This window comes from Armigeres subalbatus, chromosome 2 (genome assembly GCF_024139115.2).
Source record: "Armigeres subalbatus isolate Guangzhou_Male chromosome 2, GZ_Asu_2, whole genome shotgun sequence".
Taxonomy (NCBI): domain Eukaryota; kingdom Metazoa; phylum Arthropoda; class Insecta; order Diptera; family Culicidae; genus Armigeres; species Armigeres subalbatus.
This window is the reverse complement of record NC_085140.1, coordinates 78123384-78143024: the sequence shown is the minus strand read 5'-3', so window position 1 is coordinate 78143024 and position 19641 is coordinate 78123384. Positions and strand designations below refer to the sequence as shown.

The following is a 19641-nucleotide window of genomic DNA, read 5'->3' as shown; positions in this document are numbered from 1 at the left end:
TCCTGTTAGGAAATAGACGCCAGCAGCGAGCAACAAGCGTAAAAAAGAAGAAGCCCTTCTCGAACGCGTTGATGATGATGACGCTTTGGCTGACATAGAAGCGGGATATAAGACACTAGCTGATTGGCCCACCAATTGGGAAGCAGAGAAGATTCAAAATAAGGTATAAAAGAAAAGTGCATTCGCTCGCAGAGCATTCAGTCTTTTTTATACCATCACTAGAAATTCGCAATTATTTGAAAAGATCGTTTTCTCACTTTTTGCACTTAGCCGAAGCAAACAGCCTTTTTCAAGGCTCTAAAAGTTAAAAATAATGTTCTCCTTAAGTCGCTATCGCACGAATTAGAAGGCCCTTCAGTGGAAAGGCTGGGTCTACATCCCCTGCTGAGCCAACTTGTGGTTTATTTCAGGCAGTCCTTCAGTGGGAAGGTTGCCACTGTCGAGGCTAATATTTCGTGACCGGACAGATACTTCCTGAATTTTTTTGATGATTCTTGTTCGAGGTAGATTTGATTTCTGTGACATATTATGTATCTTGAAGGCATGGTCAAGTCAAGTCCTACGTCCACTTAGCGGTTATGTCATAGACATTACCCACTGTTCGTTTTATCTTAGATTTAAATCAAGGATTATTCCCTACTTTGATTTCTGAAAGCAATCTGGATAAGGATTTTATAAGAAACATGAGTATCACTAGTGTCCAATCTACGAAGTATACCGTAACAACGCTAACGCTAACGCTAACACAACGCCTGTGTTCGTTTCAGTCATTGCCGGAGCTCCATCAGTTGTTGGGCCCTAAGTATTTAAAAAGAAGAGTCCAAGTTCTTTCATATAGGTTTTTACAGCTTTTCTCAGGTCTATTCTGGTAGTCGTTCCCTTCATTGGGATCAAAACTACTAATACCTCTGTGATTTGAAGATGATCATCAATTCCACTTATAAAAACATCTACCTTTGTCTTGTTTTTTACATTCAGTATTTTTATCGATTTCAAGCAGGTAGAGTCACAAGCAGGTGGCTTTTTCACATAACGTAGTTTTCAAATCGAAAACTTTTACTCTTGACCGTGCTTTACGACAAACTAATACTACTAAAGGATGCTTTTCCTTAAGGTACACGATATCACTAACAGCCGAGATGCATTTCATAACATGTTCTCCGTGATACTAATAAATCTTATTAACAGCCAAACTGGCCGTGTTGCATTATCCAACTTCGTGCTTGCCAAGAATTTGCCATTTCGCCAATCAGTAGTAACCTACAGAATTTATTAATAAACTAGCTGACCCGTCGAACTTCGCCTCGCCCAAAATTAATAAGCACAAACATTTATTTTGTATTCACAAATTAAGCTAGTTTTGGCATTTCGATTTCATTTTGGTGGAGCAACGTCAAAACTTCTTTTTTTTCCACATGCCAAATTGCTTGATTAGTTCTCGAATGATGCAGAAACTTGTGTTTCATTTGTATGGGAGTCCCCCTTTAAGAACAGGGTGGGATTTCAGCCCATTTAAGGAAACTTTCCCGGTTCTAAAATCCCTGCAGATCAGTGGTTTCCGAATCTAATAAAATATAATGAACAATAAATAAATAATATAATAAAAAGCTGCATCTCAAGCAAGATAGAAAAGCTTGCGGGCCGGTTATGAAGTATTTTTTCTTATACGCCGCGGGCCACAAAAAACTATGCCGAGGGCCGCATCCGGCCCGCGGGCCGAATGTTAGGCAGCCCTGTTCTAAATAATCAAGCTCCTCTAATATGAACGTGTACTATACACATGTGGAAGGGTTGGCTGGTTCATGTGAAGTTGATCAGTGATCAAAGAGCCCACAATATTTTCATTTGGTCGACTAAGATAGAAAAAGGCGCTTTGCTCGCTGTCTTATGACGATAACGACATTTTCCAGTACTGAATTCATAAGCGAAGAAACCCCCCTCATGTAGTGTAGTTGGCTAGATGCTCGCCTTATGAACGAATGGTCATGGGTTCGAATCCCAGTCCCTCCACCAAACCCTCGTCAGTCGCCGGAAGCGCAGTCCGTGAGGTGGCGTTTTGGGGAAGGCGCCTCAACGACACCGGCTGCCTGATGATGACTGAAAAATTGATCTTTTCGAAAGCATTACTCCAACGTACCTAGATAAATGGCAACCGAACAAAGCAACGATCATGTAGGGTTTTCGTGATCGTTATGTGAAACCAAAAACAGTTGCATTTTCATTTTCAAGAGATCAAATGAAAATGTAGCGGGCTCCCGGTCACCTGTCACATTACAAGCAGTCATGATGGGAATGTTGCTTTGTTTTGAAATCTAAATTTCTGAATAGTTTTATTAAATCTGTGTAAATAACGATGATTAGTCAATAAAATGCTTATATTCATCCTTATTTACGAGTTGGAAGTAACATTATTGAAGGAGAAACAGCTTGTTTACAATAGTTTGATGCGCTTTCATGAAATAAAAATCCGTGAAAATTTGGTGGAATTCCTTTACTTACCGCACGGCTAAGGAGGGCCCATACCCCAGAAGTAGTTCTGAGGCTGAGAGGCAGCTTCTGGGTGAAATGATGGGCGGAGCCCAAGTAAGTCCGACACTCTAGTACACTACCGTGTGGTAGCTTGGCAACAATCAAGCACGTGTGCTGGTTCGTGCGTAAATGTATTCTCCCCCGTAAAAAAAAGACTCACGATGAGATGGACTGGTAACGACCTGGGACAGGACTTGCAAAGAGGAAAAAATGTAACTTTATTTGCAACCAGCAAGCGCTATCACGAATTGTCAGATGCAACCGGCAACTTTTTGTGTGAAAGTATTTTTATCCCTCAAAAAGTATTCCGAATGATTTTGTTTCACGAATACTTTTTCACTTTGAAAAGTATTCTAGAATAGCCGGACTGCGAACAGTTATGAATGGCAGAATACCACAGTAGATCACGGCACAATAGCGGTTAAGAACACAGAGTGCCTATCAAATAAATATATGAATAAAAAAAAGTGAGGAAGTAAGTGATGGTACACAGTTCTGTAAAATTGGCGACAGTCACGCATTTAATTTAATCTAATCATTCAGAATAGCCCCAAGTAATAATTGCCAGTTGAATAAACATCAGTATGGTCAGATTTATTCAGCCAGCGTTGATTAAAAATTATACTATCATACATGATAACATTTGTTCCAGCATTGTTCGCCCAAAAATGGAGTATTTATTCAACAACAACTAGAAACCTCTCTTCAACTTTAAATAAATTATAGATAACAATATTTATTCATCAACTTTGTTCAAAAACCAGGTATAATGTTAATTCAACTTGTCAGCGACTTACTGATTAGGCTTTTTTAATTATGCGTTTCTAAATTTTATTTCACAACATTGCTACACTTATTAAGGCATTGTTCAACATACTGGAGATACGATGAAAAATAAATTATGAACAGGATATCGGTATCGATCCAACGACCTTTGAATCCCCAGCCCTCTTGTTTACCATCAGCTATATTTGACACCTTGGATAGTACCAAGCTGAATAAGAAATATAAACCTCACGTTGTTGAACAATACTGGTTGAATAGCTGTAATGGAATTGTTGGTCATTACGCTTCATATGTAAACATAGTTGTATAACATCATGGAACTCCTGTAAAGCTTTTGTACGATTGCTGTCAACTTTGAAGCGTAATGATCAACATTTCCATTACAGCTATTCAACCAGTATTATTCAACAACGTGAGGTTTATATTATTGCTTATTGATTACGATTGGTTCAGTTTGTGTTTCCAAATCCTTTTATTTCATTACATTGCAACGCTAATTCAGGCGTTGTTAAACATTGGAGCTGAGATAAAAAAAACAAATTGGAAACAGCTTACCAGTATCGATGCCGCGACCTTTGAATTCCCAGCCCTCTTGACTACTATCGGCTATATTTGTCACCTTGGATAGTACTAAGCTGTATTAGAAATATAAATCACACGTTGTTGAATAATACTGGTTAAATAGCTGTAATGGGATTGTTGGTCATTATCCTTCAAAGTTAATAACAATCATACAAAAGCTGAACAGGAATTCCATGATGTTATAGCTAGTGTAAAATGTCACACCGGAAAGCAAACTATTATAGTTCTGATATGATAGTTGGCTATTGTATATTTGTTAATAAAGTTTGTTTTATAAGCAACCTACATGCAGTTCACGTTTATAAATCCATTACACATGAACTGCACGTAATGGTAAATATAATCTCTGTGACAGTTCCCAAAATAAAAGTAATATTCACGGTGCTTTCTGCTGTCATCAACGCTGCTGGCGATTGTGGCGATTAGCTGCCTTCGTGGAAAACGCAGATTATTGCAGGATTTGTCAATTATTCCCCAAGTAAGTAGGTATTAGAATAAATTAATTGTCTGAATTCAGTGAATTGAAAAGTGCAGAAAGTTACAATGTTACCAATAAACAGCACAGCAGCTTAAATAAATCAATTTAAAGAATGAAAAAAAAACGTTTGTACAACGTTTATTCAAAGCTTTTGTTGTTATTGCAATAATCAAATTGTCAAACGCTTATTCAGCGTTTCAAGATTATGTTAATAAAATTTCATTGGATTCATCTACAGAAGCGATGTTGTTTACTGATAACGTCAATTATTAGACTTCTAAATAAGCTTGTGTTGTGCTTAGATTGTAGTAGAGTTTTCAAGCGTTTGTTCAATGGTTCAAACACAAATTATTTAAACATATGAATCATGATGAATAGGAGAAACTTTGCAAGTTTAAGTTTTTTGTATTCAGCTAATTGTTCAATATGAGTTTCGAAATAGAAAGAAATGTTTCGGCAACTTTTAAAAACGTATTTTTCAGATATATAGTTGAAAGTGGAACAGTAGATGGTTACTAATGTCAGCATTGTTTGCTCAACTTCTTATTCAATACTATGCATTATTCAGCTACGAATACTTTTATTAAACCTTAGTTCGACAATGATGTCTGTTTGTGGCTACTAATTGTTACTTGGGAGCGTCAACAAATCATGCTTTAGGGGATAACAAGAAAAGGATAAAAAAACGTACAACTATTTTTAGCCAATAAGGTGTTCCCCACTTATTATTGTAGCTGTAATTCAACGATCCACCCCTTAACATTAATCTTTGCAACAGCACCATGGTGCTGAGTGGAAGTCGCACTTCTCAATTGGCTCCATTCAATTAATTACAAGTTTCTCTTAGCACAATTAAAGCTGGCTACCGATCACCCTCGGAGCACTCCACCTCGTCTACTATATTTGTATTTTCTCCGAGCATGTTTCTGAAGTACGTATATCTAATAGTAAATTGCTCAGAGCTAGTCAGCTCTCTAGCGTTTTATTGCTCACTGATAGCTATGATTAGATGTTTATTTTCCTCCTGCAAGGGGGTGCCCGCTCGTCATCGCGTACCGGCATGGGCGGACGAACGCCTTTCGCATAGTATCCGATCCACTTCCCATCACCGCCGCGAACGCACGCGGTCGCTGTGATGGTGCTTGTTTGGATTTGCTGCAGCTTTAGCCTTTCCGGATTGATCGGATGCACGGCATGCTTTGCTTCATGGGGCAAAGAGGTGGTAACTTGCGGGGCCGGTGGGCCTCGGTACTTAGATTGTAGCTACGATGATAATTAAAACCGGTTCGTACTATGTATACCGAGGAGAATCGTAATGGCTCTGGGTTATGTTTGGATAAACAGTGATACCAGACCCGAACGCTGCTGGTTCAAATGAATGGTTAGTGGAAAGTACACAGAAACATTAGATTAATTTGGTGCTAATGCTCTTAGATATCCCGAATATTATTCGGGGTATCATAAACATTTATATACATACAAATAATTGATACCATAGAGGACATACAAGATTTCAAACGTTGCAGAACATGTAGAATTTGTTTTGATATATAGGTATTTTGGATAAAAAGAGAACGAGATAATCCAAGTTATTTTATTTCATTATCAAAGAGACACAATCGTCATGCTTGATTAGCGAATAATTAAAAATGGATGCGGCTTTGAAACAATTCAAGTGATCTTAGCGTTTTACATAAAAACAGCTCATTTAAAAAAAATGTAATAGAAATTTTGCCAATCTACCCCTCAAATGTCTACTAATCTATACTCCTCTGTCATCTAATCAAATAAGTGCCTAATGACAAAAATGAACCTACGAGGAGAACCAGATTGCCTGCACCATTGCTGTTGCATTGCTTGTGCCATTGATGGTGGTGTGGCGATATCAGACATTCCACCATCCACGACGGACACTACGACAAGCACTGGCACTTGAAGCCGTTTAGCTTCGTGCCAGAGCGTAAACGCGCCGCGTCGTTGTCATCGTCCCCCCACACGGACGGCCTTGACTATGCGTTGTTGCACTAAATAATGTAGGCCTGTTATGATGATGATGCTTGCGGCTAAAACCGGTTCCTCGCGATCAGCTGATTTCATAAATAAGGGAGCTGTGCTGTGGGAAAGAAAGAAGCTCGGTTAACTGCTTGATTGTCTTCAGGCACGGGACGCACTTAATGGTAATCGGTTCTGCGGCTATTCTGCAACATGGACTCTCGTCAGTTGAAGGAAGAGGATTAATTAAACATTGTACATATAAATGATTCTATCCTATCCTATCCTATTCTATTATTTTATAAGTTACGTTCAAAAGTTTAAAACAAATACAGGATAGCAGATTAAAGATTAGATATCGCAAGCACAGGCAACAAAATCAAGCAACTTGCGGGTTTGGATGGATCGAAGGGCAACTTACTGTCGTCGCCAAATGATAAAGTTTTGCACTTTGAAGAAATTGATCTCATCAAGGATCAACCTTCTTTTGTTTAAAATGGTGGCCAGGAGAAATCGATTTTATTTTCAATGACTCCAATGACAGAAACAAAACCAAAGAATTTTGTCAGGAAACTTCTCGCTAAAGACATCCAAATCGATGAAAATGCCACTTTAGTGGAAAATTTAGGAAAAAATATTTTAATGTATTCAACCGTCTAAGACGAGTTTAGTACTCTCCATTTAATTCCACTTCGTTTTGTTATCTTTGCATATAAGTATTTAGACCACAACTGTGTGGTCAAAATACTTATCTGCAAAGATAATGAAACGTAGTGGAATTAAATGGAGAGTACTAAACTCGTCTTTTACGGTGGAAAATTTCGTTTAACTGCTTTACTGTTTGAAAAGAATCTATACCATTTCGTCGAATAGACATTTGATCAAACGAACATTTAGTCGAAAATGACTTTATTTCACTAGAGACGTGGGAAATTTGGTCGAATGACGTTTGGTCGAAAGGACACTACGTCGAATGGACATTTGATCGAATGAACATTTAGTCGAAATCAAATTTTAGAATAAATAATCTTCGTACATTTTTTGTTTTTTTTTTTACTTCGAATTGTCTTTGCATACTTTTTTTTAGTTTCTGGGAGGAAATATGTTCGAAGCTCTTCAAATCCTTGTCACACAGAACCAAAATCCTAGTGCCAAAGTGGACCAGGTGAACATCGGTAATTACGTTCCGGCGATAATCGAAAAAAAAAACGAGACAGAAGAACGAAACGTTCCTCGAGCGGCAAATCAGCAGGATGGACAGTAATCGCTAGCAAGGTTTGAAGGAAGAAAAGGTAGCCCGTCAAGTAAAGCATCAAGATTCTGTCGATACATGTGATGAGATGGAATGTGACGTAGTGCGACAGTTTCAGCATAAATATATAATTTTACCGGATCAGGAAAGTATGGAACAAGAAAGTACACAACAGTACCAGGTTTAATGTTATTTCACCTATTTATAGATTTTTCAATATTTCAACTAACATTCTATCCGTAGTATTTGACATAAATCCGTCTCTTTGTATTTCTGTTTCAAAACGAACTATTAACCCTTCACACTAAGGTTTTCAGTTTATAGCTCGACAAAATAGGGCACCGCTGTGCCACAGCAATTTCAAAGCCTGAAGCTCGGCAGAAAATTTCGTTTATTACTGATTTTCAGCAAAATATTTACCATATCTCAGCAATCGAAACGTCACTTTTACTGAGATCTCGGCAAAAATCATGTTTGCTGAAACTCAGCGGTGCCCACCTCGGGAAAATAAACAAAACATGCTGAGATCTCGGCGAAAAAAAAAATAAATGTGTTCCTTTACTATGGTAGATCTTAAACATCACTTCACATTTCTTATACTAACTGACCAATGATTGTCCTATCAACCTGATGTCTGCTACAACTCTCCATTTGTATGCTAGCTAAGTATCTTTAATGTTCAGTGATCGTTTTGAAAGGCATAAAAAATAGTACTGACCAAGTGAAATACAAGTCTGGAGTCAAAATTAATCTTCTTTTATGTTCCAATTTATTAACTGACTCGCAGTTTCACAACGATGCAAATTCTCAAATTTCAAAATATTTTCACAATTTTCCCTTTTAGATTTTGAAAATACCTCAGAGGACACATGAGAAATGCTATTTACATAGACCAAGAACGTGCAAAATAACCGTTCTTCTAATTTGATCGATTACCTTTATGTTTCCATTCCTTCAATATTTGTTGCATTCAACATTTTAGGCCAAATGCCAAATTTATTCATCATTTGACAAAACTATCTGTTGACGCACATATCAGCGTTCGTGAGTGACTGATTGTCGGGTTTGAACCTTCTTTTTGTTAGATAATTGTCCAGTAATATGATCAAGTTTTCTTATAGTTTCTTCACACTAATAACGACACTATTATTGATTGAAACACAATTTATTCTTCTACTAATGGACTGTATTAACTTAACTTGACTAACGGAGATTCGATCTAACTTCGATCACGACTTGGATTTTAACTTAACTGCCGACGCGAGAATATCTAACTAGGTGACGATCTGACTGTGTTGCTTGGACTGCGAGTCGCAAGGACTGGAGACGGACTCTCTAACTCTGACCTATCTGCTTGCCAGTTTTATAGACTTCATAATGGCATACATTTTTAGCTGAACACATATTACAGTAGCTAGAAACAATAAGTGCGAAGCAATTCACAAGAATACATATGCATATTCGACCACAAATGTTGGAATATTATGACGGCAATTGTTATGAGGCTGCTACCAATCTACTACAGTAGGACTTCTCTATTCCGTCATTGATAAAGCTTGAACACTATCCGTTCCAAGTAAAGAAGAGTCTGAAACCATGGGTCTATAGATGATTCATATTTCTGTTAATTTATTTCTCGCATATGACGTATCACAGAAAGAAATATGGTAGAGTGAAAATACCGGTGTGGTGAGAATATTTCCTTAGGAATAAGTTAGGTGAAGTTGCGTCTATTCGTATTCTAGCAAAGTGGTTTGCTTGGCGTGTTCTAGCTTGTGGTCCTACTATTAATCGGTCTCAACCATTTTCCATATAGAACAGCAAGCAGTTTATTTTTGCCTGAATATATGCTTTATCCTCTTCTGATATCTATGGAGTATTAACGGGAGCTGAGTTTATGTACCATTATACCTTCCCAAAACACCTGGAGATACGGAGGAAAAGTAAAGTACATATTGATTTCCGAACAAAATCACTCATATTGTAATGTTTGATACTGCCCTCTTTCATCTCATCTTTTCAGGATTCAAGAATTCTATTTTTAACTATTTGAACCCTTCCTACTTTCAAATGCTCAATACAGTGAACGAACTACAAACAATTTCAATGCAGCAACAGCCATGAGAGTAACAGCAACGGGAACTTCCACAGGCATCAACCCCCCGAGAACTTTCACACCTGCCAAATCAGCCACAGTTGGGCCAAATGTTGGGCATTGCGACCATGGTTTAAATGAAAGCAAAGGAGGATCATGCAAAACTCTGGTCGAACCTTCTCTCATTGCTCCACCAACTTATAAATACGTACAGGGATCGTTTGCTGCTAGACCCAGAGACTCCCAGGTATCCGGTTCACGCTTTAGTTAGCAACGGAGCACAATGGGTTTTTTTTTCCTGAAAATATCTCAGGAATCCACTGGACTACAATCCATGTTTTTATATCAAAAGATAGATTTTTGATAAGGAATTTGATACCCTGTCGTTTGTTCACGGCACGCATCTATTTCTGGCAGTTTTGGCCAAAAAACGGTGTTTTTACCCTATTTTTACTCATTATATATTTTTTATTGGCTGATTTGACATAGTTAATCTTTATCAATTTTCAATCAACAGGTTCCAATCGAAAGCTGTTATGTCCCTTCATCATCCAGATGTATTAGTTTCAATTTGCACATACTAATTTTAAGGTACAATGGGGTTATGTGTGATATTTATGGAATGGAAGTATAAAAATCAGTTATCTCATGATTTCTTTGGGATAAATTTTATGTTCTTATATTAGAAGAAACACATTTTTGCTGAGGAACTTGATACCTATATGCTTATTTCTGCTTATTTTTTATGTGTCCTGCGATAGCTTTCTTGTCATGGTTTCTCGCGAATAGTCTTTTGATGAGTCTCTAAAGGACAACTGACCAAACATGCAGCATCCACAAACCTCACAGAGTGCCCTGCAGTATCCTGTAAAAGGGGATATTCCCGTTGCAGACAAAAAAGTATGTGATAGTGCATTCTTCACGGTTTCTTACGAAAAAAAAACCTCTGGTATCTTCGCGAAGTGAGCCACACCCCAGTACTTGTAGGATGGGATATTTCCATTTGTAAACCAAAACACATGCGTCAGCTCTTTTGCATGCTTATTATGAATGATAAGTCTGTAAGTAACAATAAACCATAAATTAACTTCGATGTCACTAAAAATCTATTATTTTCTGAAATTACAATTCACTTAGCTTGAATTTGTTTTACTTTCTAATAAGGCCGGAATGATTTTTATTATCTTCTTCTGCCTCCGGTCCCTTAGTATTTCATGGTCTGATTTTTTTTAGGAAAAATTAATAAAATTTGAAGATTTGTTGAAAAATTCTTCAAGAAAACTGATTAGTTTTTTTGACGTAGGACTTACGTCTTTCTTTACTATACTGGGTGTCATTTAGATTTTTGGAAATCAAGAGCGTTACGCTGGAAGGGAAGATTTTGAACGCTACTAGCGCCTTTATCTTTCGATGGATTTTTAAGATTTATATATCAATCGACTCGGACACTCTCCAGCATTTTGCCTATTTCATTGAAACTTAAGATTATTAACGATGAGCTATTGAAAATTTCAATTCTTGTCAAAGCCAGTAAAAATTGTATATGTAACCAATCCCGTGCATTCCTAACACGGACATCAGAATGCGGTATGTCATGGGCCTTCGGGTCTACCGGAAGATTTTCTTTGTGTATAAAAGAAGCAGTGCCTACCGTGTGCGAGTCATTACAATTTGTGGCAGCAGCGCGTACTGACGTGCTTTTTGCTCGCTCATTTTTCGTTTCGTTCGTTCGTTCGCAGCGACAGAATGCAGTCACCAGCGGCAGAACTGCCGGTGGGACTGCGAATATGCATGAAAGAAGTGGGCGCATTTTTTTGTCATTTTGTACTTGGTGATGGTCGGATGCAGTGGTGTCGGTTCGAGGCCTGAATAAGAGAAACGCGGATAGGTATGTGCCGCCAATCGAACCGTCAAAAACAGCAGCCAATCGAGCAGGAGACCTGTCAAGCAGCCAAAATGTTGGCTCAAATACTGAAAACGGCCAAATTCGATTTTATGCCATTTTTAAATAAACAAAATTGAATGTATTTTTCATTAGTTTGCAATAATATATGCAAGTCATTTATAGATTATGAAATGAAATTAAATTGTTTATTGGATTCTATTGTTAAGTGAAGTGGACACATAAAATAGCGGATTGTGAGATTTTATCCACATAAACCATTTCTTCCTTTTCATGTGTTGTTCTTTGATGAAGAAGATTGAATGCAGTGTTGGCAGAGCCATATTTTCTATCCGCGTTTCTCTTATACAGGCCTCTAGTGTCGGTTTCTATGGATGCAATCGCCCATCGCATCGCTCGGAGTTCACGGCTAGAGGCCGATGATGGCTCATCCACGAAAAGTGATTGGTTTCATAATCCACATGATCCCGGAATGGGTACGAGTCATGTCATATGACCATATGTTAAGTTGTGCTTGGTACTAAATGACACGTACATTAAAACATGGTTAAAAAAAATCAACTACAATGATGAAAATAAAAATTTGATTAAAATAATTACTTTCATTTATTTGCAGAAGGCATTAGCAATTAAAGATGCACAATCAGCAATAGTGTTAATATCGCTTCCGTAATTTCGCTGTATTATAGTAAATCTTTAAAAACAATTCCGCGAAAAATAATTTCCAGAAGAATATTTAAATAAAGTTTATCTTATCCTTTGTTTTTCATGTTTTGAGAAATTGTATTATTAAATTTGCCGTAGATTCGGAGTTTGGAATCAAAACATTAAATAATTTTTCGTTGATGTATTATCAGTACCTCCTCTATTTTAGTAGGGTTACTGCTCGTTGACTTGTTCTTATTATTGTGATTTTTTCAGCAGTAAGCACGCATGTTAGCAAAGAGAAGCAACGAAATTGGTGCTGTATTTCTTTGTTTGGAAAACGGGATAGTTCCCCCAAAATAGCACATTTTGCCCAAGTTTGAAAATTTTATAAATAGAATATTTAAATTTCAAATACTATCATCAATAAGAAATCTATGAGTGCCCTACATTCGCTTGAGTAAATAAGGGCCTAAAAGTTAGAAACAAAGCAATTCTAATTATGTATTTAATTAGGGGAAATGACAGCTTTGGCAGTTTTTGTTCTTTGTTTTTATTGTCAGGGGGGTTTTTTGACTGATTATGCTCAAATTTGGCCTAAACATTCTTTGCATATCAAAGAATATTGAGGCCAAATTTCTTAAAATTTGGTCGACAAAAACCCCCCTGACAATAATAGAACAAAACCTGCCGTCTTTCCTCCTATTAGTTTTATTTCCAGAAGTTTTGAATAAACAAATTGCTAATACATATTTCTACACAGCATGGAAGTTGTCGTTTCCAATATCAATACTATAATCAAACTCCATAGATCCAAAAATTAGAAGTTAAATGTAAATACGCTACGTTTATACAAGTCCTACGTCTACTCGCGGTTATGTTGAAAACATTACCCATTGCTCGTTTTATTTTATAAATTTACTCATTTATTTCTATTTTCTACCTTCTCTATTACCAAAAAATCAATCAATCAACTATTTGTTCCGGCCTAAATTGAGAATAGTAAATACCACTGAAAATTATTCGTGCATTATCATTATGAATGACTTGTAGCATCTCACGTTTTGGTCTAAAAATGTGCCCTTCTACAGGTTCTTTCGGGGAACTTCGTGGTATTCCGGAAGTTGCATGTGTGGTGTGCGCTGATCGTCATAATATTTTGGTCGACAGCGGCGCCGGAAACCATTTTGGGGGCGGCGGCGATAATCAGCATCACGGTTTTTAAATTTTTTTTTCTGAATTTCTTAAATATTTTCATATCTTATAATTTTTTTTACGATATTTCTAAGACATTAATCTTTCAAATTTCGCCAGATAAATCTTATCGTCAGGATTTTTTTATTGTCAACGGGAAATACTTTGAAATTTTCGAAGAAAGCGCTTCGGAATTCCCAAGAAAGTTTCATAATTTCCAAATAAAAATGTTTAGAATTTTTAGGGAAATTTTTGTGGAATTTCCATGATGATTTCGTCGGCATATTCACTAAAATTCTTCACAATTTCTATGCATTTTTTTAATTCAAACATTTCTTCTGATATCTAGAAGAAATTCTGTGTGTAGTCCATGAAAAAAAAGAAGAAATTGTTCTTTAAGCAGAAGGGTTATTCGGCCGAAAGATATGTGACGGAAAGCCAATTGGCTGAGTCGTTTAACCGAAATCTATTCGGCCGAATTGAAAACAAATTGACATGCCATTTGACTGAAAGCGACATAATACCGAGCCGGTAATTTGGCCGAAAAAGCCGATTGTTCTAGCAGGTCGATTGGCCGAAAAAGTCATTTGGGCGAAAATATTGTTTTACCAAATTGGTCGTTTTGCAGAAAGGGTCAATTGGGCGAACGGGTCATACAGCCGAAAATGTCATTTGCAGAACGGATTATTTTGCTAAAAATGTCACTAAATGGCTTTTTCTGCCAAACGACAATTTAATTAAAAAACTGACCTATTCTACCAAAAGACTTTTTTTGCCGAATATTTTCGGGTAAATTAATTTTTCGATCAAATGGGTATCGGCCTGATAGCTTGTTCGGTAAAACTACTTTCGGTCAAACGGCCCTTTTTGTCGTTTTGGCAGAAATATGTTCGGCGTAAGCCATTTGTTCGAATGCCGCTTGGCCGAATAACACGTTAATCTGAAAGTTATATATTCGAATTCAATTTGGCTGAAATGAACGTTTGGCCGAAACGGTTATTAGGTCGAAAATGGTTTGGCCGAAAATATTACTTGGTAGAAACTAACAAACAGTCGAAAGTGACATGCAGCCTAACTGACTCAAAGTTGTTTGCCCTAATACACCCGATTCTTTTTTTTAATGGATTTTTTTTACACGACCGTGTAAAAAAAATCCCACACAAAATGTTTGCAAAGTTGGTCCATTTTGCATGATTCGTTGAGAATTCATAAAACTTTTTTTGCACGGATTTTCAAATTTTGAACCGAAAACTTTTTTTACACGCAACGCATCCCCCGTATAAAAAAATAATCGGGTATATGTCATTTGACAGAACATGCCGTTCAGAACAACTTTTAGCCTTGTGGTTTTTGGCCAAATTTCTGCCATTTGATTTCATCGACAATTTTTCTGGATATACACGGAAATCCTAGGAGTAGGAAAATGCAAAGGAAATTTTTCGGAATTTACACAAGAAGTTCTGTGAAATGTGCACAAATAATTTTTTAAGCTTTCCTGGTTAATTCTCCGGATTTTCTTCGGGAAATTTTTCGGAATGTGCTCTAAAGATCTTCATTCACGGAAAATTCTTCTGAACTTTTAAGGAAATTGACTCGGGAGTTCAACAGGAATATTTCCGGAATTTTGAAGAAAATTCTTTGGATTTCGACGGGAAATTTTTCAGAATTTCCACTGGAAGTTCTTCTTAGTTTTTACGGATTTTCCACGTAAAACTCTGTCAACTTCTTCAAATTAGATTTTAAGATTTAAGAATTAACATTAACATTTAAGAAAATAACATTGATATCATTGGCTTTTTACCATGTGCCGAAAAATAGAAAAGAGGGTATTTCATCATCAGTACTGAATATTCAATTTCTGAAGGTATAATTTTTCTATAATCCACTAGGGTCTCTATAAGTTTCTGTTAGTTCTGGTGAAACATCGTCATTGGTTTCCGTATTAGTTTCTTCCGCTGCTGATTGAACCTCCCCACGTCAACTGAATTCCTCTAATCATGTATCTTGTGGATTATATATTGAAATTTAACCAAAAATCTATTGACGAATTATCCATTTAACATTTAACTTTAACTCGACTATATTTCCATTCGACTTAATGTCCATTTGACTAAATTTCCATTCGACTAAATGTTCATTCAACTAAATGTCCATTCGACTAAATGTCCCTTCGACCAAATGGCTTTTCGACTAAATGTCATTCGACTAAATTCAACGAACTGTCCCAAAGCCGTTTGAACAGGTGCATTATTGAAAATAAAGGATCTTTTCACGGAGTTTTCAATTTCTGAAAATTAAGCCGAATAGTCTGTTTGTCTGAGTGAAGATTTTTCCCAACGGTCAATACTTCATTTTGGATAAATAGTTTTGGTCCTGAAAAGGACTGTTTGAAATTAATTCTTGAACAACCGCTCACTTTTCCGCCGGCGCCATGGAAAATGATCGCCGGCGGAAATCGAAAGTGGCAAATAAATATATTTTGCGTTTGGTTTCACACTGCTCCCGATTCTGCTTATTTTCGGCATTTCTTAGGATGGTGCTTTCTGGGATTCTGATGTCCTCCACTGAAAGCCAGATGAGTGCCTTCAGTGACGACGCGGCCGATGAGTCGTGTTAATCACTTTTTCACGGTTTTAGACTCAAAGTGCATCCAACTGGGAGCTGCTATTCGTCTTCTTGATTCGGTTGATCTGTGAACAGTTTGCTCAATGTTAATAAAGAGACACAAACTTTGATGACAAATACCATCCATTTCGTATAGATCCGTAGTCATACGTTACCTTTGCGTACAACCCGATTGGGCTGCACCTTTTTTTATTTTGGTTTTTATTTTTACCATCTCTACCACACTAGGTAAACAAACTCGACGTTGCGTATTATGGACCCGGGGGTGGCCATAATAGGCATGCTAGCTACATAATTTAAAAAATGCTTTATTGGTAAAAATGAGTGTTTTGGCTAATTTTTTATACGAAACACGATGCTGATACCTGTTGCTTGTCATCTGGTGCAGCAGAACTACAATTTTTTAAGAGGCTTACTCTAGCGGAGCGACTGAAGTAAATTTTAGTCGTTAAGGGGTCCATTACTAGCATTCACTCCCTATATGAATAAAATAGTTATCATCTTGGCGTTTGTGAAAAACTGCGTCATTCTTCAGTTCCAGTACATTCCGAATAGCGTATTCCATTTTATTTTCCTATGGCCAGATTTCCAATTCCAAAATGAATAAGTCATGAAACCATTAAATTGAAACTTCACGTTGTCGCTAAACAACGCAAACCTCTTTTGGCGATTTTCCCCACGTCCAATCGATTGTAAACCCGTCGAAAGTGATTCCTATTGTTGTTTCCATCAGACAGAATGGCTGCTTTCGAAGTAAATTTGGAATGGATGCAGATGTTTCGAAAGGAAAATAAACATTAGCAAAGTTAAAATGGTCAATGGTACTAATGTCGTGATGGTATGTAAATAGTCACGCATGAGGTATATCTTCAACTGTCGCACATCTGCACTGAAAGCCGAAGAAAAAAAAAACGGAACGTGATTTGGAAGCTCAACCAATGGTGCGATTTTTGACGAGATGAATTTGAATCGCCCAGGCGTCGTCGTTCTTGATCGTTTGAATGCGGATAGGTCCACCCAAACTGCCATCATGGCCATCTCGTGGGGCGTGATTTCTTCAGCCTAACAACTCTTCGCTGCGAAATAAATGGTGTTTTCTCTCCTAATGGTTTAATTAGTAGTTGCACAGCAGTCATCCTCGGCCACGACAACGACGTCCGAAACGTGCCGAGCATGCAATGGAAAAAATGTGGCCATACTCAACTAGGCCTCGCCAGTACTCGGGCCCACAATTTGCAGGTTGGGTAGATAAAGACGCGACCGAGTGGGGGAGAGTCCGGTAATTTGTGATGAACTCATCATCATCGCACCACAACGGCAGCGGATGGCCATCGTTGTTTGACTTCAGCGCTTTAACGGTGCTGCTGCGGACGCTTTGCATACAATTGTCAATGTTTTATAAATAAGGTGCCTCTCCCCAGCCAGGCTGGAATGTGAGAAAGTGTGGTTGTCCTCATCTTCTACGGTGTGTTTCTTCGTGGCGGCGCTACGGTTGAAAATAATTGATTATGATGCAAAGCTCGGTTGCAACGGCATCTCAGATTAAGTGCGGTAGGTACTTTGGGCATAATCGTTCGCATGTTTTACGGTTCAGTTTACGGCGCGTGGCTTACAAATCTGTTGAATTTAAATTGCTCTCGAAATGTGGGAACAAACTTGGAAATGTGATTCGACTTAAGAAATATGCAATTATTTTGATATTTTGAAATTGCTTGTCTCACAACTGCGAGTAAGAATTTGTATATACAAAGACGTTGTATCATTGCACATTTTCGAAAAGTGCTAATCGATAAGATCATTATCATCCTTCCGAACATCACTCCATCGCAGCATGGGAGATGTTCATACATACAAATACAAGCAAGTCTGACAAACCAGTCTCCGGCTATGCATCATCGCCCAAAACAAACCTCGAGACATCTTTCTCAATTTCCATTTGCGTCTTCTTACGAGTCCATCAAATTAATACAGACAGACGTATACGGGCAAAATGTGATGGAGTAAATCCCAAGAAAATTGACTCGGTCTCGAGTCGAGTCTCTGTACCTTTAATACTGGGGCACATTAAAGGTTTGGCTATTGCTCACTGCCTGCGAGTACAGGTGCGTTTTTTTTTTTCGTTGGTGCGTTATTACTCAACCAGTGTGAATTATTGTTATGGTACGCATCGCAGCTGCAGCCGTGTTTTCGACCGACAAAATGTGTGTACCAATTCAGTTCAATGACCAGTGTATCAGATAGGTTTACAAGACGTCGAATGGTTTCGATGTCTTTGGGGATAGTGTTATAGATTGCACCACAAAAGTCGATTGTTTCTGAAATGCTAGCCATTAGAAAGAATTGTTAGAGTCAACCCTAGTTTCAAAAAAATAATATAGTAATAGAATGACTACTTTTGTCAGATAATGAACTTATCATTTTATTATCATTATCATTTGACCAATAAATCATTCCAGAGGCTGAATTCCGAAATGCGTTCCACCACCTTCCACCTGATGGATCCACCTTGTCTTCCTATGCCCGCCGGATCGTTGTCGAGAACAATTTTCATCGGGTTTTTGTCCGACAGTCTGACAACGTGCCTGGCCCACCGTATTCTTCCGATTTTCGCGGACGGTTCTCCCAACAGCAGATGCAACTCGTGGTTCATTCGCCACCCCACCATAGGTCAAATGAGTGTTTTGCAGATAGTCAGTTTGGTACGGCGGCGTACATTATTCGATCGGAACGTCTTCAAGATGCAGAGATGCGCGATGCAGGGTTCATGGTATGTAAGAGATACTCTGCTGGTATCATTTTCGGCAGCCTCCAGTGGAATGGCTATCTGTAGCGTCTATTTTGCACGTAGGAATCTTCGAATGCAAATTTGGAGACACTTTTATGGCAAAACGTATTCTCAAATCGATAGTGTTTTGGTTGAGGTTCGGTATTTGTTATAACAACATCTATAGATGTCATCGATATGGAGACCTTTTGAGGATCAAATATCGACTGTGACCACTATCTGGTGGAATGACTGTCCAGCATCGCCGGTTCTGGCTGTGAGAGAACCATGCGACTGAACATACAGCGACTGGCTGCGTTATTGCAGTATTCATCACTGCGAACTTAATATTATTTACAAAACAATATTAATACTCGCCCAATTTCATTTACAAAATCACTTAGATGAAGATTATATATATAAAAAATCCGTATACGAGAAAGGCAGCAATTCGCAATAGTATGAATTGAATTCTTTAAATGAGGTAACAAACCAGTAAATGAGACACTTGCTTGAAAAGCTACGAGTCAAAACAAAAAACGATATAAATAACTAAAAGCAACTGAAAAAAAACTAGGGCTTAAGGCCATCAGGAAGCTTTGCCAGCAATAACACACGGAAGCTCTATAAAACGACTAACGAAACACCTACGTTAGTAAAACGCATCGGCGCCAGTCGTGGCTACGTGGCTACTAGATGGAAAGAACACTCTGGGTTGTTGTTGACTCGCAACCAAACTCGGAATCAATTTTTCTTGGATGCGCATGCGAAACAAGCGACAAAAGAGAACCGACAA

General features: G+C 37.8%; 1 protein-coding gene across 1 annotated transcript in view; it reads right to left on the bottom strand.

Moving 5' to 3' along the window:
• Positions 1 to 19641, bottom strand: part of LOC134209331 (uncharacterized) — a 157254-nt gene that overhangs the window by 38090 nt on the left and 99523 nt on the right.